Here is a 26,064-nt window from a genome sequence, read left to right as displayed (position 1 = left end):
TTGGGTCCAAGACAACCTGGGATACTCCAATCAAGTATTTTCACCAGATTTTTAAAAACTTTATGCCTTTTGATTAGTAATCCTCCATTTCTTCCTCCCTCCAGCCTGTGGCAACCATCATTCCATTCTATAAATTTGATCCTATAAATTTGACTAATTTGGATAAATCATATAAATGGAGTCATACAATATTTGTCTTTTGTGACTAGCTTGTTTCATTTATCATGATGTCTTCAAGATTCATCCATGTCATACATATATTGCAGAATGTCCTTCTCTTTAAAAGTTGAATAGTATCCCATTGTATGTATATACTATATTTCTGTGTCCGTTCATCTGTTGATGAACCTTTAGATTGCTTCCACATTTTGACTATTGTGAACAATGCTGGTATCTGTTTGAGATCCTGATTTCAATTCTTTTGGACACTAGTCAGCAATGATTCATGAATTTGACACCAAAAACAAGAATAACAAAAACAAAAATAAGTGACCACATCAAACTGAAAAGCTTCTGTACAACAGAGGAAATGATCAACGGGGTGAAAAGACAACTAACGGAATGGTAGAACATATTTGCACACTGTATATCTAATGAGGTGTTAATCCCCAAAATGTATAAGGAACACATGCAACTCACTAGCTAAAAAAATAACAACTCAATTTAAAAAATGGGCTAAGGACTTGAAAAGTTATTTCTCCAAAAAAGACATACACATGGCCAAAGATGTGGAGTAATTGGAACCCTTGCAGACATTTGGTGGGAATGAAAATTGGTGTAGTCTCTGTGGAAAACATTATGAAGGTTCCTCAGGGAAAAAAAAGAAAAAAAATTGAAAGAGAACTACCTTATGACCAGCAATCTCATTTCTGGGTATTTATCTAAAAGAATTGAATGTTTATATTGAATGTGCTCAACGTCTCTGAAATTTTATTACTAACTATTCATTTTTGAATAAACTAACTCTTCTATCATGAGGTCAGTCTGCTATATACTTCTCTTTGGAATATTTTGACACCATCCAAGAAAACATACTGAGATTTATCTTCATGTCTTTGAAGAAAAATACAGAGACTTATTGAAACTAAAATTCTGTACCAGTCTGGAATATTATTATAGCTCATGTTCATTCATCTGAAAATATAAATAATACTATTTTACCTATTGAATTATAGTCAGACATATAATAAATATTTTGAAAATGTTGAATATTAAGAAGAAAGAAAGGGATATGGAGAAAGATATGGAAACAGAAAAAGAGTAGAGAAAGTAAGAAAAAAGTAAATAGTTTTAGGAAGTTTTTTTTTAATTTTGTGTACTTGTATGATATTACAAATATTTAATTTTCAAAATCATTATTCATATGAGCACAATGGTCATCTTTTGTTTTACTCTTGAATGGGAGTTCTCAGTCTTGCAAACAAGAAACTTTCTCAGTTTGCATTTTTGACATGCACCTCTAAGCTTTTGAACACCCCACACTTTCAAAAGAGTGCAAGCATTCATATTTCAACAAGATTTTTAAAAATTTATGTGAATTTAATGCCTTATGAATTATGCCATACCTTTGCATGTTTTGTATAACTTGCTTTTTTGAGGGTCTCATTTATTTATTTCACATCACTGTTACTGTAGCAACTGATTACTGTACTATTTAGTTTTATGGGTTTTTTGATAAGGCTATCTCCAAATTACAGCATGTCTAGAGCTTGTTAGGTCATAATTTAACTTTCACTGTGAAGAAACAACATATTAGTCCTATCTTGGCAGATTTATATTGGCTTCCTGCTTCAACTAGAATTATCTCCAAGCTATTAATTCTAGAGGAATTTTATTTTTCTTTTGGTGATTAACTAGACTAGAATCCCCATATCTGTCAGGGTGTCCGGAGAAAAATATTATCTCTGCAACCTTACCTTTCTGATGAATGTTTTTGCGAATGATATTTTCAACCAGAAAATGCATGTCTCAAAGGTTTTTGTTATTGTTGTTGCTGTTATTTTTTTCATTTACTTTGAAACCCTCATCTTCATTACACACATACTAAGAATTATTGGTCATTCAGATTTTAAAAGAAAATTTCTACTACTTTGAGTATCACTAGATTTTTGTATACATTATCAAAATGAAAGATTATGCTGAATGATTATTTTGGCTTGATGGGTTTACTTAATCACATCATCATAACCTCAATTTAAATTGTATTGAGATATTTCATATGATGTATATATTCAGTCTTAATATACAGAAAAATAAATTTTGAAATCCAGGTTACATGTAAGTGAGGGAAACACCAACTTGTGAAGCTCCAGAAACTTTGTATATGTCCAGAAATATCTACAAGAACCATACCTAAGTGCCTTATTGCCTAGAGAGGGTAATGGAGACTTAGTTTTTATAGGAATGTTAGCCATATTTTTCTACTTTGTTTGACTAGTAAATAAATAAATAAATAAAATAAAAAATAAATGGTTGCTAGGTTTACTGAATTGCTTTAAAAAAAAGATTTATTTATTTTAGAGAAAGAGAAAGTGCTCACACAAGACCATGTGCAGGGGAGTGGCAGAGGGAGAGACTCTCAAGCTGACTCTGCTGAGCGCAGAGTCTGACCCAGCTCCATCTCAGGACCCTGAGATCATGACCTGAGCCTAAACCAAGACTTAGACCTTAACTGACTGAACCACCCAGGTACCCAACGTTTACTGAATTCCTCTATTTTGTCTATTCATGGTGGAAAAATGGCAATTTTCTTCCATGATTATCATATTTGGAAAGGTTGTAACATATCCTCGAACACCAGCCCTGCAAAATGGTTGTACTATTTTGTCAGAAAATTTTTTCAAGATTCTATATTATTCCATTTATTTTGGATGCAGGAATACACATTTGACCAAGTTTTTTTTTATTTCTCTAAGTGAGCAAAATGCTTCTTTTCCTTGTATCTGGGAGATGTAATATACATATTTATTCAAAATGGAGGCAGGGCTAAGTGTCAGTTTTGTATCCTCATATATCATTCTTTTAATTTCTCTCTATTGTTTTGTTCTTTTTACTGCTGTCCCAATTTTGACACGGATAGGTGCTCACTCAGTCTGTAGCTGTTCATCTTCTGGATATATTGGACAAAGTGCCCTTGATAGAATGCTGATCCGTCTAAATAGGTGTCAGCGGAGAAATTAATATTGGGCTTGGTTTATATCCCCTTGTTATTCCTTCCTATTTTCCACATGGCACACAAAGGAAGACTAGGCACTTCAGACTTTATTGAAGTTTGAGGAAATATGAAATTATTTAGTAAAAAAAGGAATTATATGTTAAATATCACTTACTTTGTATTCTAAATAAATTGACTTATCTAGGTCAAACTATCATTCTCACGAATGCCTCCACTGCAGACCTTGAACTTTGTCTTCAGGCTTGCCTGAGAGCTCTCTGAAATCTTTTTACCTCAAAAGGTCCAACCTAACATAGAAACCACCCTCCTCCCAGCTTTGCTCAGACACTGTAATTCCTTCACCTCACAGTACAATTACCTTAATTATTTGTTGTAGAATTTCTCTCAAGACCCTCCAAAAAGATTTTCAAAATGATAAAACAGCCACAAATATGTATATCCTGGTTACTTTATTCTTCCAATTGTCCAGAAGGTAAATAATATGAAAGACAGGTATACACAAATACACAAAACAACCCCAGTTCCAACTACACACACACACACACACACACACACACACACACACCACATATGCACACACCAGTCTCAAAGAAAAATATTCTTTAATATAATAAATATAATAGAATTCTCCACATGGAGGACTTCACATCCAATTATTAAGACCCCTTATCAAAATGGAATTAGTTCCTATAATGAATGTTTGTCACGAACAGCTATCTACCCTCTCTTATAAATCATCCCGTATTTTTACAGATTTGAATTTTTATGCCTGACTTTCAAATGTAGTATCTAATAAATAGTACTTTCCAAAGTCCTTCCTAACCTAAGTTCTACCAGTCAGACCCACTTGCACTTTGGTTTACATGGGAGTTATTTAAGGGTAAAGATTCTGCCCAGGGCATTTGTGTACTGAAGTGAGATGCTTTGAGGAGTCTGCCATCCATACCATTAATAGAGATTATACTAACATTTTATAGGAATGTTTGCCATATTTTTTTCTATTTTGACTATTTCAGAATATTCATGACTTTTTTTTTATTCATGACTTTCATTTCTCTTCCTTTTGAGCCCATTTGGATAAATATTTAGAGATCATGATAGAACAGATATGGCTGTATTATAGAATAATGGTTTAGCCCAAATTGTAACTAGTTCTGGGTAAATCCTGTACAATATAAACCTCATGTTGGCCTTTTATTCCACTCTACTCTTTAAAAAAATCAATTTCTATATTGAATAATGATAAAGAAATGAGAGGACGCTGTCTAGCTTCCCTTTAGAGATTGCCAAAGGAAAATAGACAAGTGAGAGAAAACAAGTATTTTGTCTCATTATCATATTTCCTGAGAGTTGTAGAGGTTTTATGAAAGTTGCATTATAAAATTGTAGGCAGCAAGGCAATGTTATCTTTCAAATCAGTTCATGGTGTTATTATGATTGTCATTTATTGAAGTTTTCAATCGGCCTTGTCTCTAGCTCGAATGATTCTGTGAGCAAATACACATTAATCAATTTATTTATCAATCAAAATGGCTTGAATTGTCTGCAAGTCAGAATCTTGACACAGAATTTGTAAATAAAATTATTTTAAGAAACAGAAGAAGGGCACCTGGGTGGCTCAGTCGGTTAAAACCATGCCTTCAGCCCAGGTCATGATCTGTGGGTCCTGGGATCCAGCCCCGCATCGGGCTCACTGCTCAGCAGGGAGTCTGCTTCTCCCACTGCCTCTCCCCCTACTCATGCTCTCTCTCTCCTTTCTCTCTCTCAAATAAATAAATAAAATCTTAAAAAAAAATAAACAGATTATGATGTAAATGGAGACATGGATTGGTAAACTCATCTGGATAAGTTTAAAAATAGTTCCTATGAATAGATGTAACCATGGTGGTCCATAGTATATAGTAGCAAAACATCTACTGAAGTAATTTCCCTGTAGTTATTGAGAGTAAAGACTGTTTTGAAACTGAGATCTTAGTTATCCAAATACATAGCTATTGCCATGAATCACTATAAAAGACATAAAAAATAGAAGGTAGAGTGAGCTGATTCTTCTGATTATACTGAGAGCTTTAAAAAAATGTAAATCATATGTCAGAAATTTAAAATTCTCAGCTTAAGGAAAATCAGTATTTAAATAAGAGTTCCAAATGAACTCACTCTTGTCTCATTATCATGGAGCTAAAATAGTTAAAATAAATTTATAATTAGACTTTGCAGGTTATAAAATTATTATAATAATTGAATTTAACACCTTCCCAGCTCCCTTACGTGAAAGTTAGAGAATTGATTAGAAAAAATGAAACGTGAGAATTACAGTAAGACTTTTGGGAGAGATTTGGAGAGCACCCCAATTCCTAACCTGTATTGAGACTTCCTTGCTTGCTGAAGGACCCCCTCTTGCTTTGATAGAGGCAGATACCTCCATCTCATTTGTGGACTTTTACTATTGCCCGAGGAAATTGCCTTCCAATGGGAAGATAGCTGCTTTCATTTCTTATCTCTACCAACCTCCTTATTCAGACCTAAGCATTCAGAGAGGCCTCATTTTGATGTAAACCCTAAAGTTAAGGTACAGTATTATGTATTGCATTACTATCTGGTGAAATCAGTAGAGCCTCAAATGGTTTAACCACAATTTCCCATCACCACTTGACTCCAATGGATAAGGTCCCCTAGCCAACAACTCTCTTTATTGAAAGGGCTAGGCAAAGTTCCTGCTTATTCTTGAGTAGAGTTTCAGTTCCCTTTTAGCCTATGGATATATAAATCGGTTACATTTTTCCCCAGAGAACCGGGGGCACTCTCAGCCTGCTTCCCATAGCTCCTGGTTTGCACTCTTCTGGCAAACAACCTCCATATGACCCTGCATGTTGTGCTACTGTGGCCTCCTCCTTCAGATTGTCAGTATATGTGACCAATAAACTGCTTTCAATTCTATCTGTCTAATTTTGGGTGCTGCATGTTCAGTCATCCCCACCACCTGGGACAAGAATCACTCTCTCATGAGAAAAGATGAAAAGGAGGTGAATAAAACACTAGTTAACAAGTCCAACTTAGAATGAGAAATAGAAAAAATTTACAAATATAATTAATTTTGGGTGTGACATAAATCAGCAAGACATGTTTACATTATGTTTTTAGGGCACTACATCATGAGTTTATATTTAGGGTCTTAAACGTAAATTTAGGTACTGATGAACATATCAATATTGCTGCATTGTTCAGAGATTCTGGCTTCTGAAACCTATATTCAGTGATGGCTTGTGGTAAATAAGGATAGATGAGAGATATTTTTTAATAATATAGAAGAATTATCCTAAATACTTTGAAAACTAAAATGATTAATTTATTTACTCACTCCCTAGCCATGGCCCTTGAGAGGGACCACAAAATCTTTTTTACACCAAAGCACTAAGAGAATATTGCTGAGAAAAAAGGTCAGTTTCATTGAAAAACAAACTTTTGGCTGGCCTTCATAGACCAGAGATGATTCTGCCATGGAAATGGATTTCCTAATTTCAGCAGGAAAGATGAGACACCTGGCAGGACAATCCAAGTAGCTAGAATTAACCTTCAAAGGTAAAGTAGGAACACTAGATATAATTGACAGTCAAATTGGCAATTAGAATTGCTTTAGCTACAGAGATTTTGATGGCAGCTAATTGTTCATGGTATCCCCATGACTGAAATACCAAGGAAGTTTGTTAAAGATTCATGAGATCTGTGTAATCAAATGAATTTGGCTCTGTTAAACAAAAATGGTTAAGCCAGTATGATATATGAAAATCATGATGTTTTATACAATTTCTAGTTCTGAACCAGTAACAGATCCTTAAAGTAAACAAAGGCCACATGCAAGTAAGGAAGAGCCTTGCAATAAATTCACAAGCATATGCGGTAAATCTCCCTTCTAGTTTTTCGGAGCCATCTAACTGCACACTGAGTAAAGGGAAGTGCACAGAAAATTCAGATGTAATTGTGCACTGACCTAGGTTAATGTCAATACTTAGACTGAACAGTATGACAGTGTGCTCTTGATCATAGTTGGAGCTTTGAAGAAGATGATCACAAAATAAATCCATTTTGGCCATAATTTGTATCCTGGTGGATTTGGTGTTTCTTTGGTTAATTTACTTGTAACTGATTGATTGAGTGGGAATGCAGGCTGGTGCAGCCACTCTGGAAAACAGTATGGAGGTTCCTCAAAAAATTAAAAATAGAACTACCCCATGATCCAGCAATTACACTACTAGGGACTTACCCAAAGGATACAAAAATACTGATTTGAAGGGGCAGATGTGCCTAGACATTTATAGCAGCATTTGCAATAATAGCCAAATTTGGAAAGAGTACAAATGTCCATCAACTGATGAATGGATAGAGAAGGTGTGGTATAGGTATACAATGGAATATTAGTCATTAAAAAGAATGAAATCTTGCCATTTATAATGATATGGATGGAGCTAGAGTTTATTATGCTAAGTGAAATTAGTCAGAGAAAGACAAATACCATTTGATCTCACTCATATGGAATTTAAGAAGCAAAACAGATGAACATAGTGGTAGGGGGTAAAAAAAAGAGAGAGAGAGAGAGAGAGAGAGAAGCAAACCATAAGAGAATCTTAACTCTAGAGAACAAATTGAGGGTTGATGGAGGGGAAGTGGGCAAGGGATGGGCTAAATGGGTGATGGGTATTCAGGAGGGCACTTGTGTTGAGCATTAGGTGTTATATATAAGTGATGAATCACTAAATTCTACTTCTGAAACCAATATTACACTATATGTCAACTAGACTTTAAATAAAAATTTGGAAAAAAAGACAATGGACATAATTAGTAGAATATTGCATGGATTTGCATTATTATTTAGGAAGATTAGCTTTGGTTATGAAGCAGTAGATATCATGATTTATTGTGTTTTAAGGTTTATATGTGTAGGAAAATCACCCAGTGTTAATTAATGTGAAACTTAAACTATTAACTCTAATAAATAAAAATGTAATTTTTTATATTTTGATTTATTATTAGTGAGGTTGCACTATTCTAATTATTTTTCTAACTACTGATTTATATATTTTTTCTATAAATATATTATGGAGTGTTCTTTTTGTTATTAGCTTATTTTAAACTGAGAAATATTCCATTATAATTTCTCTCCAGGTACTCATTTGTTTATTTTTGTTTTTTACTTTATTAATGTTAGTTTTTCTTTTTTTAAAAAAATGCTTTATTTTATCCATTTTAGAGAGAGAAAGAGAGAGCATGAGCTAGAAGGGCAGAGGAGCTGGAGGGGCAGAAGGAGAGGGAAAAAGACCCTCAAACAGACTCCATGCAGGGCATGGAGCTGATGCAGGGCTTGATCTCATGACCCTGAGATCATGACCTGAGCTTGAAATCAAGAGTCCGATGCTTAACCAACTGTACAACCCAGGCGGCCCAATGTTAGTCTTTCTATACAAATTGATTTAGCTGTTATGTTGTGAAATCTGTCAGTTTTTCTTAACATAATTTAATTTTTAATTTTGTTTAGAAAAGCTTTTGACAACATAAGTTTTTCAATAAAATCATCAAAGCCATCTTGATATTATTTTTATTTTTTAATATTAAATCTTCAATCCTAATAATTATCAGGAAAATTAGTACAGTGCGGTGATTTTACTTAACCATACAAAATTATTTCCCCATTCTTCTTTAGCAATAAGAACTCACTCAGCAGAGGCAGATTTAAGGCTACTACCAAACTTTCTATTTAAATAAAAATAATGATTATGATGAAAGAAAAATGCAAATAAATCTTTTTTAAAGTGAGCAGAAAATTTTTGAAACTGAGAGATTTGCTTTTAGTTAGCTGACACACCATTTAGACGAGTGCAAAATAGGCTCTTGCTAAGAGAGCTGTTACTTTTATGAAACTAAGGAATGAGGGGAATTATTTCTGTAGGCCTGATTAAAGCAGATATTTGTGATTGAGAATGCCATGTTCATATGTGCATATTTACAGTACATATAGATTAGGTTTTTGAAATTACTTTTCTGTGACCTCAAGAAATAGGTAGAGGGCATAACACCAAAATATTACTAAGTGGAAAATAGTACTGCAGATTTCTTTAATGATCTTATTTGAGAAAATTATAAATTAAAATTTTAGGTTGTCTAGAAGAATGAGTGAATGACATAGACCTCAGATAATACTCCAAGAGTATTTCTTCATGGAACTAATTTTTTTAACATGAGAAAGACAACAGAATATTTTAGATTTTTTTACACAAGTATAATTTTTCAATTTAGTTCATAGCTTTGTGCATTAAGAAATAGCAAGTAAAAGCCAAGTTTGACCAATCTTAAGGTTGAGAAGATCTAACCAACACATATTTAGAAATGCCTAATCTACTAAACTTCACAAAGATGTGTAGCTGGAATTCTGCAGAATGAACCAAGATTTTAACAAGGAGCATGTCTATGACAATTTTGATTTTAATCAATGTGTGTCTGAGATGTTTTATGAAAGCAATCATTTTAGTCTGCAACTTTATCTAGTGAGGTGACAAAAATACCTTACCACAGCCTTAAAATCATTATTGCCAGTTTTCAAATCTACCGTAAGAGAGCCTTTATAAAAACCTTATCTCCTATTTTCCAACATTGCATGAAAACTTACTAATTCAGGTATCAAATCTGCTGTATCCGTGTGCTCACTAGAAATCACCTTGTACTGCTTGTGGAAATCCACATTCTTTTCATGAGTTGAGTCCAACTCGACTTTCACTTCCTCAATGAAATCTTCTCAGATTACTTAATCTTAATAATAAGATTACTTGAAGTCTTGTTTCCCACCTCAGTTGAGCTTTTGATAAATAGATCCTTGCTTAGCACCCACAAACCTTTCTTTTAAATTGCAATATCACATCTATCATATAGCGTTGCATGAAATGGCTGCTCACCATATGCTTATGAGTTGAATCAAATTTTAATAGGATCAAAAATTTACAATTGCTTGATATAATGAACACCTTTATTTTGTTCACCTCTATTTGATTTATGGTTCTCTTGACTTCTGGTATGGAATAGGAGTTGTTCAGGGAAATACGCAATGAATTTTATTCCGTGTATTATCTCCTTTTTTCCACATTAGCACAAAGATGAATTTATAGTTGGTTCTTGATTATTAATCATTGGAGAATTACCAAACAGTAAATAAATATTCAGAAATAAACACATTTGATTCAAGATATGGTTAAAGTAGAAAAAATATATAATACTCAAGTAATTGATATTATGGCTATCTATTATCAATTCAATTTTAGGTTATGTAAATATGTCTTAATATATCTTACCTTATGAAGTGTATCAACAGGAAATATTTAGAAAATGAATAGCATACCACCAAGTGAGGGAAGATAGTTAGAAAATTTATAACTAACATAGGTGTCATATTTCTACCTCATAAAGAAGACTTACATATAAGTAAATGCAAGACGGATGACAACAAAAAGAGTACAAAAACCATGAACAAGCACATCACAAATGTTGTTATCCAGCTGGTCAATAAACATTTGAAAACATGCTCAAACCCATTATTCATCAAGGGAATGCAAAGTAAAAACTGGGAAATATTACTCTTCACTTACAAAAATAGTTAAATTTAAAGATTAACTGCTAGGGGCACTTGGGTGGCTCAGTCAGTTAAGCATCTCAGTCTCAGCTCAGATCTTGATCTCAGGATCATGAGTTTTAAAAAAATAAAAATAAAAATAAAAAATAAAGATTGCTAATGGGAGTGTAAATTGGTTTAAAATTTTTGGAAATCATTTAGACAGTTTATACTGAAACTGAACATATGCATAACCTGTCACCCAACAATTTTACTCCCAGGACAACAAAACAACTGTACAAGAATGTTCATTGCAGAATTACCCATAATAGAAAAACAACCTGAAAAAAACCCATGTCTCTAACAATAATTAAATAAGTAAATTTAGTACTGAATGGTAGAATGTTTAGCAATAAAAATGATTTAATGACACTACACCAGCACTTTGAATGAATCTCACAAGCATAATGTTGAGAGAAAGATCCCCAAATACACACTCCTAACTGCATGGTTCCATTTATATAAATTTAAGTAACAGGCAAATATATTTATGGTGTTAGAATTGGGGATAGTAATTAGCTTTGGAGAACGGGAGTGATTAGCAGTTGGGAGAGCTTTCGAAGGGGGAACTGAGCTCTGAACTCATGTGGTAGTTTGTGCTAATTCACCAAGTGGTACACCTGTGATATATGTACTTTTTTCTACACATAGGCAACACAACAATGAAAAAATTAATGTAACAAAATGAAGAAAAACGTATTATGTGTCAGTATAAAATAACCTCATAGTTCAAAATGCAGATTCTGGATGCATTATGAGTTGAGTGCATCCAGGTTCTGCCATTTACTATATGGATAATCAGAAATGCATACTTCTCAGCTTCTTCACCTGTGTCACCATCTAAAACCGAGGGTAAAATAATTCGTATTTGTTTTGAAGGTTAAATGAATTAATACCTGTAAAGCCACTGCACAGTACCCAGCACATATAAAGCTCTAATTAAATGTCAACTATTTCTGCTTATTAAGATTCAACTCTAACAACGGAATAACTTAAGTAAGTCTTTGTAAGGAAGCTAATTGGTTGGTATTTCTTCTCCAGCTGAGTCTATTGGAGAATGGAGGCTATAAGGAGGGTATGGAACTGGCATTAACTGGATTAGAAAATAGAAATACTTTTTCTGCTCTTACGAGCCAGAGAGTGAAAATGGGATAACCACATAAGAGATTGGAGCCACTCTGGTGGCCATTGATTCATCCAATCAAACAAAGTTCTCAAAAACTCCCCAAACAGGACTACTGGCTTCACAGGTATTTGAACTATCCAGCACCACAGGGCCCCACACATGGTTTAATGTTCCGCTCTTAGAATCTTCAAATTCTTAATAATTTTTAAACAAAAGTCCCTGCATTTTCATGTATCAGCTGGCCCTGCAAGTTATGTAGTTGGTTCTGCCAACGAGTGTGTGGCCAAGTGCCTAATCAATGTCACATGTACTGATTTGTGCAAAGAAATCTGTATGGAGTAGGTAGAATGTCTAAAGTTGTGGAAAAATGGTTTCATTTTCTGCCTGTTTGGCAATTAGTCACCATCCCTATCCACAGCTCCCTGCAAAGAATCCTAGTGCTCATGATAGAGTATGCATGCTCTTGAATACCTTCTCTTTTTATGGGAGGATAACTCTAATCTCCATGAAAAAGCTATGAGAGTTCTTTACTAAGAGCTGATTATTAAAGAAGACTATATCCTGAATATAAATCTCATGTTTTACAAGAACAGGTGTAGAGAACATATCTAAATTTATTTGATTGATATATTTACTTTTGTAAAAGATTGTTGACAATGTGAAAAGTTCTGTGAGAAACAGTGTGAATATTTCTTTCATAATAAGTTCCAGATAATAATTAGAACTGACTCTATAACAAGTCTAGCTTCTTTTTAAATGCAGTGTTTCACCAATTATTTTGAAGTCATAAAAACAATGAAAATCTACAAGGTCACAAAGTTAAGGTCTAAAGAATTGCTTACATTTTGAAATAAGACAGAGGAGCTTAAAATTAAGCTACTGAAATCTGCTCATGTTTGTACAACCTAAGTATACTATTGCTTAAATTTTATCACCTATACTAAAAACTATCATTTAAATATCATGTTTGTTAATTTCCTAGGTCGTAACAAAGTACCACAAACTAGATGGCTGTCGTTAACAAAGTACCACAAACTATATGTCTTAAAACAAAATCACGTATTGTCTCAGTGTTCTGGAGATGAGAAGTTTGAAATCAAGGCATCAAGAGGTTTGGCTCCTTCTGGGAGAATCCATTCCATGCCTGTCTCCTAGCTTCTTGCAGTTAGCGCAAAACTTGCTGTTCGTTGGCTTGTATAAATATATGACCCCAATCTTTGCCTTTGTCATTACATGATATTCTCTCCTTCTGTGTCTGCATGCCATCTTCTCTTTTTATAAGGACACCAGTTATATTGGATTTGTATCCACCCTAATTCAGTGTGACCTCATCTTGAACTGATTATATCTGCAAAGACCCTATTTGCAAATAAGGTCATATTTAGAGGTGCTGGGAATTAGAACTTCAGCAATGTTTTTGGTGTATACAATTCAACCCACAACACTGTATTCTAATCACCTAATAAAAAATAAAACCAAAATAACAGTTAAAACATAAACATATATTATACATCAGAAACTGCTTTGGACATGTTACATAAAATACAAAGTATTTCTTGTATTTTCTAGAATAGATATTATTATGATAATCCCTATGTCACAGTTGAATAAAGTTCTATGTATGAATGCTTATTGCCTAAAGTCACAGAATTCATAAAGTTCTGCAATGGCTGTAACCTTAATATCTATATCATATGCTTCTCAAAATTTATAGATAGCATAATGCGTATACCAAAATCTAGCCAAACACTTTTCTAAGCATGAAATATATCTAAAAAATCAAATATGTTACATCTAATATTGAATTTTACATTACTTTTCCCAAAATTTTTATTTAAATTCTAGGTAGTTAACATATAGTGTAATATTGGTTTTAGGAGTAGAATTTAGTGATTCATCACTTATATATAACACCAGGGCTCATCATAAATTGCTCTTCTTAATGACCATCACCCATTTAGCTCATCTCCCTCCCACCTCCCTCCATCAACTCTCAGTTTGTTCTCTATCATTAAGAATCCCTTATGGGAGCACCTGGGTGACTCAGTCAGTTGAGTGTCCAGGTCTTGATTTTGGCTCGGATCATGATCTCAGGGTCATGGGATTGAGCCCCATGTGGGGCTCCATGCTGGACATGGAGCCTGCTTAGAATTCTCTCTCTCCCTCACCCTATGCCCATTCCTCCCTGCTCAGTCACATGCTCTCTTTCTTTCTCTCTCTAAAAAAAAAAGAAAAAAGAAAAGAAATTGCTCTCTTTTTTAAATTTTTCCCTTCCCATATGTTCATTAATTTTTATACAGTATTTGTATATGATTTATTATCTGTAATTATTCCTCCTAAATAACACTGTTTTGTTCAGAACAATCTTAATATTAGAGTATATTTTCTATGTCGACTATGGAATGAGAGATAGAGAAAAATTTCTGGTATGGACAAATAATTTAAAACTGCAAGGAAATATAAGTCAAAAATATTGAGTCTAGGAATAAAACATGTATATAGTTGTGTGTGTATGCGTATGTGTGTGATTGTAAAATTGGAGAAGAGAGTCCCAAACCCAATTAAGAAAACATAAAACGTAAAACCCAAAGTGAACATAAAGGTAATATATACCAATTTATGTAATAAAACATGAATGGCCATAAATTCAATCGATCACACATACCAACATTGAAGCTTCTTCCAGAATACATAAAAAATCTGAATACATCCAACATAAGAGATTACATTCTTAAAATCCGCAGACAGAAAAGGAAATGCTTAAAATTGTATGTCACACTGATTTGGAATGAAATTGAATTTCTTCAGTAACTGACCAAGGTACTGTCAAATCCAAATCAGCAAGCAATACATTGTGCACTTCAAAACAGGGGCCTTTACTAATGAAAAAAAATGTCTTATTTCAACCAAAATTTGAGAAGATATTTTGATATGAGACTGTTCTCTGCTTGCTGTTCTGTGTCATTTCTGGTGATGGCCGATTCTTTTGTCATTATCTAAGGATCAGCGTCACTGGAGATATTAATGAAAATATTTTGCAAAGCCCCTCACTTAAAATTATAACTTATTCCTTCTTCTCAAAGAACCAATGCAAAATATGAATCTAGTTTCCTAATTTTTAATGGAAAATTTTTAGAGTTTACAGTCTCCATAAAAGCATTTGTTGTCTTTAGTCATACTACAATTTTTTTCTGTTTTTCCTGAAGGATATTACATTAAAATAAATTTCCCTCCTCAACAGGTTTGACTCATGAGCCAAGATCCTGAGTTGGTTTAATCTCATCTGAAAACAGAGTAGATCTTACCATCATTGAAACGGGAAACAGCCATAAGTGTCCTACTTAGTTTCCTTGTACTAAAGTAAACTGAGTAATAATTGTAGAATTTTCCCCCTGGAAGAGGGCCACTTGTTGTGTGTGTGTGTTGTTGTTGTTGTTGTTGTTTGGTTGTTTTTTTAATTATTCTTGTCAGTAGATGTTAAAGATGAGTGGTTTGAAAAACAAATATAAATACATATGAAAAATCAGTGTAGAGGGGCGCCTGGGTGGCTCAGTCGTTAAGCGTCTGCCTTTGGCTCAGGGCGTGATCCCGGCATTCTGGGATCGAGCCCCACATCAGGCTCCTCCGCTGGGAGCCTGCTTCTTCCTCTCTCACTCCCCCTGCTTGTGTTCCCTCTCTTACTGGCTGTCTCTCTCTGTCAAATCAATAAATAAAATCGTTAAAAAAAAAAAGAAAAAAAAATCAGTGTAGAATTAGTAATTTTCTGCCATGATTAGAATATATTTTCCCTATTTTTAAACATTCTTAACTTCTCTTGTTCTACAAAAATTCTCTCATGGTTCATTTTAAAGTTATTTTTATGTAGACAAGCCAGTCAGGTGTACCAGAAAGCCAGAGATGCCCATGCTTCTCAAGTTTTGAAGCTCTGAATACATAGTCCTTTTGAAATATATGCAGTTAACAAGAAGCACATCAGGTAACATGGTCAAAAGATAAAATCTAAAAAATAGGAGACAGTCTTGTGACTGTACTGGGAGCTGTTTGAGCTTTTATCAAATAATTAGACACCTGGCATGTATTAATTATGGTTTTATAAATGAATTGCAACTTGGGTTCCAAACAAGGATATTGTATATACATGAGGATCATTTATTAGAATGAGTGAAATGTGTTTTTAAAGCTGCTTAGTTTTGATCACTCATAAACAAAATTATGTGGAAGGGGAAAATAGTTGAAATACTGAGACCTAGCACCCACTCAGTGAGAGGTGATTAATTCTAATTCTATTTTAGAAGAAAAAAATATAGGATCTCAGAACTGAAGGTCACCTCCAGGCACAGTTATGCTTATCTACTTGGAGCAGATGTTTTAAATCCTATATTTAAAGATATCTCTGATTGATATCTCATACCTTTCTTTAGAAACATGCCCTGTGTTTAGTCAACTGTCCAATTAATAACATCTCCTCAGGTCTAAGGGCCTTCAATTTTATTAGACATAAGAGTCACCTGAGAAGCCGGCTAAGAATGCAGATTGCCATGACCCACTCCAAGAATTCTTTTCCAATTTAATGGATTTGAAAGGTGCAATGATAGATATTATAACCACCCCCCAGGTGATTCTGGCACAGGTGGTTCGTGGCCATGGTTCGGGGAAAAAAAATTGCATCAAGTTAACTCTAGCCCCTTTAAAACCTTGACCTACGAAATTCCTAACTCTGCAATATAGCCATACTAAATATCCAAATATCCTTTATTACCTGTATAAGTATAGGCATATTACAGAGACTAAGGAAGCTGTGATACTAGTGGGAGGTATATTAAACAACTTAGACTAAAAGACCTGGTGACTCAGCTTTAGGACAGACATCCTCTTTAGCTTTATTCTGTTGTAATTTTCCATTTGCTTCCTTCCTATGATCAATTTCATCCCTGTATCCTATTTCTAATATTTCCAGTATAAATATTAAGTCCCTTACTAATTTGCCAAAAGGATCTAGTTTTTCTTGAACTTTAGGTCTTCCTCTCTTTTTCTAATGCCCTTTTGACTTTCCTGAAAGGTTGAGTTTGTATTTGCTACTGAAATATTGGCAGATCCTTTTCCATCAATTCTCAATGGCACAATATTGACCACCTTTGAGCCAGCAACTCAACACATTAGCATATATCGACACTCTTTAAATGTCCCTCCTACAACCTGGAATGATTCCCAACTGTTACCATTACAAAGCCCCCGAATTCCATGTTTGTAATAATACGTTTACATAGTACCTCTACTGTAAGTTATTTTATATTATTCCTCAAATCAGGGTCATGGAAGTAAAGTCAAATACCTTCCTGAATATCATACAGTTTGTTTAGAGAATAGGCTTTATTGGGCCCAGGGTAATAGAGGTTACAGGTCTTCCAATCCATTTTTCATCCCAAAGAGGCATGAATTCATTGGAAAGGAATATCTCTCCATACCACTGTTCTCCCTTCTTATGGGGAAGGCAAGAGAGCAACCTTGTCTATCAGAAGCTTAACAGAATTCTTGGGCACTAAGTGTTGAGGTATTTCTAGGAGTTGTCAAGAAAAATCCAGCTTCCCAGACTTGGAGAATTTGAGGTGCATGGGAAGTGGCAACCATTCTCGTTACAGAGGAGAAAGCCATTAATACCATTAGAAGTGAAAGAATGTGCCTGACCTCCAAAAAAAGGGAGTAGCTCCATCCTAGTTAGCTTACTCTACAAGTAAACCAGAATGATCTACTATGGTCATTTAATACTGTTCAGTAGCATTGGTTTACTTATGTTTACACAGACTATCTTCCAGCAACTTTAGGAGAATTGGGACAAGAAATTTTACTAAGTCACAGTATTTATGGTATAATGGATTTTTCATTGAATTTATTATATAAATTAAATAAATAAATAGCCACTGTGTTTTTCAGGTGTATTTTCAATAATCACAAAACCTTTACAATATGCCAATTAAAACTGACTTGTTTATAACCCTTTTGGAAATAGACAAATAGTTGAATAAACAGAGGACTAAGAGGCAAATATGTGACCTCTAGATTGAGTTTGCACATTAAAATGTAGATTTCAGATCACCTGATATTTTAAAAGTTTTTAAGTTTTTAATAAAGTGAACAAATTGGATTTTATGTTCTCACAATCACTTAAAGCATTACATTGTATGCCCCTGATTGATCTGTTAATATAAACACCTAAATTTGCTATATGCCAATTATTAACTGGTATTTTTCACCATATCTTTAGCTGCTCTGATATGCCTTCATAACAAATTTCTCCAACTTCCATAAGATGGGTTTTCTTCTGGTATGTATCTGTACACAATATAAAAGCTCTATCCTATCAGGCATTCTGATTTTCCATTACAATTCCTTCTAAATTGGTTTATTTTGCTAGTAGCTGTTTGCTCATTCTGAAACACTTTGAATGTTTTTTTCTTATTCAACTCTGTATTGAGATTATTAACAGCTGACTGTTGTCCTCTTCCTTAATATTTCACATGATTGAACCAGTTAATATCACCCATTTTCATATTCTTCTTGAGGGTAAAAGCTCTCGACTCATTGAGATATTATGGACCATTCTATTATACTAATTTATCAATTTAAGTTTACCCAGTTCCTTAGGGAAAAATGTAAAAAAATTAATATTCTAATGAGGATTTTATAATATATTTTAGTGACAATATATCCAGGATGAGATAAACCACCCTAAGTATTTAAAACAATGGGAATTTAATGTAGATAATTGGTTTCATATGTGATGGAAGTGATATTGCTGGAGCTCAGAGGACAGATCCAAAAGTCAAAAGCTTCATTTACAAAGATCTGCTTGGAGATCTGCTAGTTACAGATAAGAGGCAGTGATGACAAGAATCTGCTAGATACAAAGAAGAGAAAATAACAAGCTTTTCTTATCTTTTCATGCTCTAACATCCTACCAGCACTTCAAACCCAGGCAGAAATGAGTTAGCCTGGGCTACCAGGAAATGCCCTGGGACACATGGCCTCTAGAGTCATCCCCACTGGGCTGTTAAGCAGAACAGATAATAGGGCATAGGAAGTATCTGAGAGCAAAAAGTTCACATCTGTCACACAGAGTATGCATAATGCCACACTCTCATAAATATTAGTAGATAATACTGATGACAATAATAATTGAATAAAAAATAATTTTTTGTGATTACAAGACTAGTTTCAGGATTTTAAAAGTTATTTTTCTCGTATTTTGATCTTAAGCAATTTCATATACTATTACTATTTATGGGTAAAAGGCAGCTAATAGAAACCCTCAAATAATAACATTATGAAGTATTTAGAGGAGACAGAAAAATCTGAGTTAAATCTTGACATGTAATTGCACAGCATCAGTAAGATATTGCATAGATTTGCCAAAGCTATAACTGATGGTAGTGGATACATATATAACTATATATATTCACTTTTATATATACATTTATAGATATATGTGTATATGAAATGTAATATAATATGTAATCTGAAAATTTGCCATTAGTACTGAGTCATGTGAAAGGCTGACCTAACATAAGTTTTTCTTCAGGAAAAATGGCATAAATTTATGGTTAAAAAATACATATACTATATAATGAAAATATAATATTGGGCTTGAAAAGGAGAAATTCCATGGTGACAGGTATCAAGAGAGGATCACGCAGAACTTTGAAGTGCAGGGGTCTAACAGCTCCAACCTTTTACTGCCCTCCCTAAGTATTCTAAGATTATTATTTCATTATTTTGCCAGAATGCACTTTAAAATAGCCTTGTTAATTTCTGAGAATAACTCTTTTTGAATTAGGTTTGGAAATGCATTGGATTTAGAAGTTAAATTAAGTCCACTTGGTGTGTACACTGTTGAGTCCGCCCGTCAGAGAACAGAGCTGGAAGTCCAAGGAGTTTAAGGCAGTGAGAGTTCACAGGAAAAAGCAACAGAGAGAAGAGAGAGCCACAAAAAGCTAGAGCTGCCCGGGTCTGTAGGGGTTGGTTCCCTGTAAGTGGAAAGTGGACAAGGCCAATGAATTAATCTACTAAGTCTGCCATAACAAAATGCCACAGAATGGGTGGTTCAGAGAGCAGAAATTTATTTCTGACAGTTTTAGAGGCTGGAAATCCTCTAGTTTAGTTTCTCCTGAGGCCTCTTTCTTTGGTTTGCAGACAGCTGCCGTCCTGCAGTGTCCTCACACGGCCTTCTCTCTGAGCACACAAATCTCTGGTGTCCCCTCCTCTTCTTAGAAAGATACTATGCATATTGGGTTAGAGCTTCACCTTTATGAGCTCATTTAACATTAATTTTCTGTTTAAAGGCTCTGTCTCCAAAAACAGTCACATTGTGTGTTAAAGATTCAATACGTGAATTTTGAGGTACACACCTCGGTCCATAACAACCAGGCTAAGAAGCACCCAGAAACTTGAGAGGCACTATGGATCATTCAGGATCAGGAATAGTTCATGTCTGTTATAGCCAGAGTAGAGAATCTCCTGATTCATACAGTATTAGATAGAATACTCAGAGAGATATTGCCTCATTAGTAAAACAAAACGGTCCTAGACAAACAAGGATTAAAAGTAAGCCTAACATTATCAAATTAAATTTAAATAACATAATCATATCCCAGAACAAAGCTCTAGAGTATTTATAGGATACAATATATCCAGTGCTCAAAAAGCTAAAATTGAAAATAACTGTCATTCAATCAAAAATTACTGCACATGCAGAGAAACAGAAAAATGTGACTCATAATAAGGTTAAAAAAATCAAAGAAAGACACAGAAATGACATAAATGATATAATTATTAGGAAAAGGCATTTAAAAACTCTTATAACTCTATTCCTTATACTCAAAAAGGAAAAGGAATATATTAAATAAGCATGTAGAAATTACAATAAAAGAATCATCACATTTCTAGAGATGATAAATAGACTGGATGGGATGGTAGTGGACTAAATGGTGGCTCCCAAAATGATGTGTCCACACCCTAGTCCTTGGACACTGTGAATGTTACCTCATTTGTAAAAATAAGGTAACGTCAATTACATCTGTAATTAAGGATCTTGAGGCAGTCATCTAGGTTGTACGAAATCCAGTGACAAGAGTCCTTGTAAGCAACACATAGAAGAGAAGGTGGCGTTAGGAAGAAGGAGAGATGCAGTCACAAGCCAAAGAATGCCCACAGCTCCTTGAAATTGAAAGAGGAAGGGAATAATTCTGTAGAGCCTCCAGGGGCAGTATGGCCCTGCTGACACCTTGATTTTGGATTCTGGCCTCCAGAACTGTGGCAAATTAAAAGTCCACTGTTTTAAGCCACTTGGATTATGTTAATGTAATACAACAGCCTATGAAAACTAATACAGGTGTTAGCAGGAGATTATATACTGGAGAAAAAAACAAATCGTAATGAGAGCAATAGAAATCTCCCAAAATGAAACAAATACAGAACGGAAAACAAAACAAAATAAAACAAACAAATAAAAAACGAAAGGAGAAAGCACCAGGGACTTCACAGAAAACTCCAGGTGAGCTCCTGTGAGGATTTCTCAGGATCCTGCAGAAGTAGGTTTGCGTATCTAGGGCTTAGTAATTATGTCAGAAGTAGTGTCACATACTTTCTCAGCCCAAGATGCAGTCTCCGAAAGGAAAATAATTTTATTTCTTAATTTAAATTATTGTGATTATGAACAGAATGGGAACATAAGTAATATCCTGATAACAGAACCCCAAAAATACAGAACAAAAAAAAAATTAAGAAAAAAAAAGAACCTACAGATCAATATTCCCATTCAATGTAGATGCAACAATTCTCAAAAAAACATGAAGATACTGAGTGCAGAAATATATTGTTAAGAATACAAATATTTATCATATTTCAGTATGCAGGAGAAATGCATTCTGTATTGACACATTTTTGTCACATCCAATATTAAAAAAGTAAAGATGTGTACTCAGGATCCAGGATTTGTATAACTTAATAATTTTAGTACTTCACAGGGGACATTTAACACGTATTGATTTTATTTGTGATGATGGTGTGATCACTGCCTTCACACCATCAGTGTAAATGTCAGCACCATGGACAAGGCAAATATTGTCTTAGTATTCTTATGAAAATAGTTTTGACCTCACATTTCTTAAAGATTTAATATTTCCTTTAGGCAGAAACACTTATCTGAAGCATGGTAGTTTGATCAGACTTGCTTTAATTTCTTTTTAATCCCCCACATTCTGATAAAAAAATATTTGCATTTTAAAATAGCAGTTGTAATGTTTCTCTCTTTAAACAATTTTATAACATCTAATATATTTATCTGCCTAGGCAACATTATATATAAGTGATCCTAGTAAGTTACTGCTTCTTCTGATGAAAAATTGTGCATTTTTTTTCTCATTGCTAAGAATTAAAATGAGGTTTTTTTGTTTGTTATATGCATTGAGAAAGAATACTTCTACTTTTATAAAAAAAATCATTGTACAATATCGTGGAAAAGATGCAGAAAAAGCATAGCGATTAGGCCATGATATATAATAGCTACTTTTGGTAGAAGTGTTCTGAGAACTCGTCAGCCCAGCATGATTATTTCAGTTCCCCAATGGACTAAAGAGTATCACAGCTCAATTCAAAGCCAGCTGTGTCAAGCTCTTCAGACTTGCTTCTCATTTAACAACTAAAGTTATCTAAATTGGTGTATTCCCACTTGCCACAATTGATGGTCAGAAAGTGTGTTTTGGATCTTCCTTTTCCGTTTTAATAGCTGCATTCATCAAATATTTATTGCATCTACTGTTTACTAGGCACTTTGCTAGGCACTAGGGATGAGGAAATCAAATAAGGCTTTGTCCCTGACTGTGAAGAGCTTGTAACCTAATTTACAAGTTTGAATATGAGTTCTGAGCCCCATAACCCTATGGTTCCTCTTAGGATAAAAAGGTATTGACTACCTTCTATCACCTAATTCATCATAAGACTGCTTTTGGGAAACATGAGGTTTATGTTGGGAGTCTGGTGGTCAATAATTAGTCACCATGTATTGCATATTTTCTATGTACCAGACTTTATGCTAAGTACTTTACAATTTTTTAAATATTTTATATTTATAAATAACCTCTGAGAGTCATTTGAACCTCTTGGTTTTCATCAGTGGAAACTGAGACTTAGTGAAGAAAATTTTCCCAAAGTTCCCAACACATGCACAGCAAGTGATGTCCAGCTTCCGTTCTTCCATTCTGCATGATGCAGGCTCACCCCCATTCTGTCCTCCTGCCTGGCTGCACAGTTACTCAGAGACAAACCCCTTATGCTGATGAGAGTTAAGCCATCTCTAAAACATTCCTAGAAATAGTGAAGATTTATTTTAATCCTTTACTCAATATGCACCAGGAATGGGAAAGAGGAATAGTCACCAGAAGCAAGTTTGTTATTGTGATTGATGCCAGACTAAGTGTCAGAGCTACTAAGAGCCTTTTCAGAACCATTTAGAGTATAGCTGACATCATAACGCGTGTTGTTTACAATCACTGAATTTCTTTTTTTTTAATAATAATATTTTTTTATTATATTATGTTAGTCACCATACAGTACATCCCTGGTTTTTGATGTAAAGTTCCATGATTCATTAGTTGCGTATACACCCAGTGCACCACGCAATATGTGCCCTCCTTAATACCTATCACCAGCCTATCCCATTCCCCCACCCCTCTCCCCTCTGAAGCCCTCAGTTTGTTTCCCAGAGTCCATAGTCTCTCATGCTTCATTCCCCCTTCTGATTACCCCCCTTCTTCTTCCCTTTCTCCTCCTACCGATCTTCCTAGTTCTTATGTTCCATAGATGAGAGAAACCATATGATAATTATCTTTCTCTGCTTGACTTATTTCACTTAGCATTATCTCCTCCAGTGCCGTCCATGTTGTAGCAAATGTTGAGAAATCGTTCTTTTTGATAGCTGAGTAATATTCCATTGCATAATTGGACCACATCTTCTTAAACCTGTCATCTGTTGAAGGGCATCTCAGTTCCTTCCACAATTTAGCTATTGTGGACAATGCTGCTATGAACATTGGGGTGCATATAGCCCTTCTCTTCACTACGTCTGTATCTTTGGGGGAAACACCCAGTAGTGCAATTGCTGGATCATACAGTAGCTCAATTTTTAACTTCTTAAGGGACCTCCACACTGTTTTCCAGAGTGGCTGTACCAACTTGCATCCCCAGCAACAATGTAAGAGGGATTCCCTTTCTCCACATCCTCTCCAACAATTGTTGTTTCTTGCCTTGTCAATTTTTGCCATTCTAACTGGCATAAGGTGGTATCTCAGTGTGGTTTTGATTTGAATTCCCCTGATGGCTAATAATTTTGAACATTTTTTCATGTGTCTATTAGCCATTTGTATGTCATCATTGGAAAAGTGTCTATTCATATCTTCTGCCCATTTTATGATTTGTTTATTTGTTTCTTGTGTATTGAGTTTGAGAAGTTCTTTATAGATCTTGGATACCAGTCTTCTATCTGTAGCGTCATTTGCAAATATATTCCCCCATTCCATGGGCTGCCTCTTAGTTTTTCTGACTGTTTCCTTGGCTGTGCAGAAGTTTTTATCTTGATGAAGTCCTACAAGTTCATTTTATCTTTTGTTTCTCTTGCCTTTGGAGATGTGTCATGAAAAAGGTTGCTGTGGCCGATGTCATAGAGGTTTCTGCCTATGCTCTCCTCTAGGATTCTGATGGATTCCTGTCTCACATTGAGGTCTTTCATCCATTTGGAGATTATCTTTGTGTATGGTGTGAGCCAGTGGTCAAGTTTCATTCTTTTGCATGTAGCTGTCCAATTTTCTCAGCACCATTTATTGAAGAGACTGTCTTTTTTCCACTGGATGTTTTTTCCTGCTTTATCAAAGATTAGTTGCCCAAAGAGCCAAGGGTCCATTTCTGGGTTCTCTATTCTGTTCCATTGGTCTATGTGTCTATTTTTGTGCCAGTACCATGCTGTCTTTGTGATCACAGCATTGTAGTACAGCTCGAAATCCGGCATTGTGATGCCCCCAGCTTTGTTTTTCCTTTTCAACAATTCTTTGGAGATTTGGGGCCTTTTCTAGTTCCACACAAATTTAAGGGCTGTTGGTTCCAGTTTTTTGAAAAATGTCATTGGTATTTTGATTGGGATAGCATTGAAAGTGTAGATTGCTCTGGGTAGCATGACATTTTAACTATATTTATTCTTCAGATCCATGAACATGGAATATTTTTCCATCTTTTTGTGTCTTCTTCAGTGTCTTTCAAGAGTGATTTGTAGTTTCTAGAATATAGATCCTTTACATCTCTGGTTAAGTTAATCCCAAGATAACATATGATTTTTGGTGCTATTGTAAATGGGATGGATTCCCTAATTTCTCTTTCTTCAGTCTCATTATTCGTGTATAGAAATGCAACTGATTTCTGAGCATTGATTTTGTATCCCGCCACGTTACTGAATTGCTCTATAACTTCTAGTAGTTTGGGGGTGGATTCTTTTGGGTTTTCCATATAGAGTATCATGTCATCTGTGAAGAGAGACAGTTTGACTTCTTCTTTGCCGATTTGGATACCTTTTATCCCATTTTGTTGTCTGATTGCTGTTGCAAGGACTTCTAGTACTATGTTGAATAATAGTGGCGAGAGTGGGCATCTTTGTCGTGTTCCTGATCTTAAGGGAAAGGCTTTCAGCTTTTCCCCATTGAGAATGATATTTGCTGTAGGCTTTTCATAGATGGTTCTTATGAGATTGAGGAATGTACCCTCTATCCCCACACTCTGAAGTGTTTTAATCAGGAAATGATGCTGTATTTTGTAAAATGCTTTTTCTGCATCTATTGAGAGGATCATATGATTCTTGGCTTTTTTCTTGTTGATATAATCTATCAAACTGATAGTTTTGCGAATGTTGAACCACCCTTGCATCCCAGGGATGAATCCCACTTGGTCATGATGGATAATCCTTTTAATGTGCTGTTGGATCCTATTAGCTAGGATCTTGTTGAAAATTTGGCGTTCATATTCATTAGGGATATCGGTCTGTAATTCTCCTTTTTGATGGGGTCTTTGCCTGGTTTG

Source organism: Ursus americanus, chromosome 10, assembly GCF_024610735.1.
Source record: "Ursus americanus isolate L20-20 chromosome 10, mUrsAme1.1.p, whole genome shotgun sequence".
In the NCBI taxonomy this organism is placed as follows: domain Eukaryota; kingdom Metazoa; phylum Chordata; class Mammalia; order Carnivora; family Ursidae; genus Ursus; species Ursus americanus.
This window is presented reverse-complemented; position numbering follows the sequence as displayed.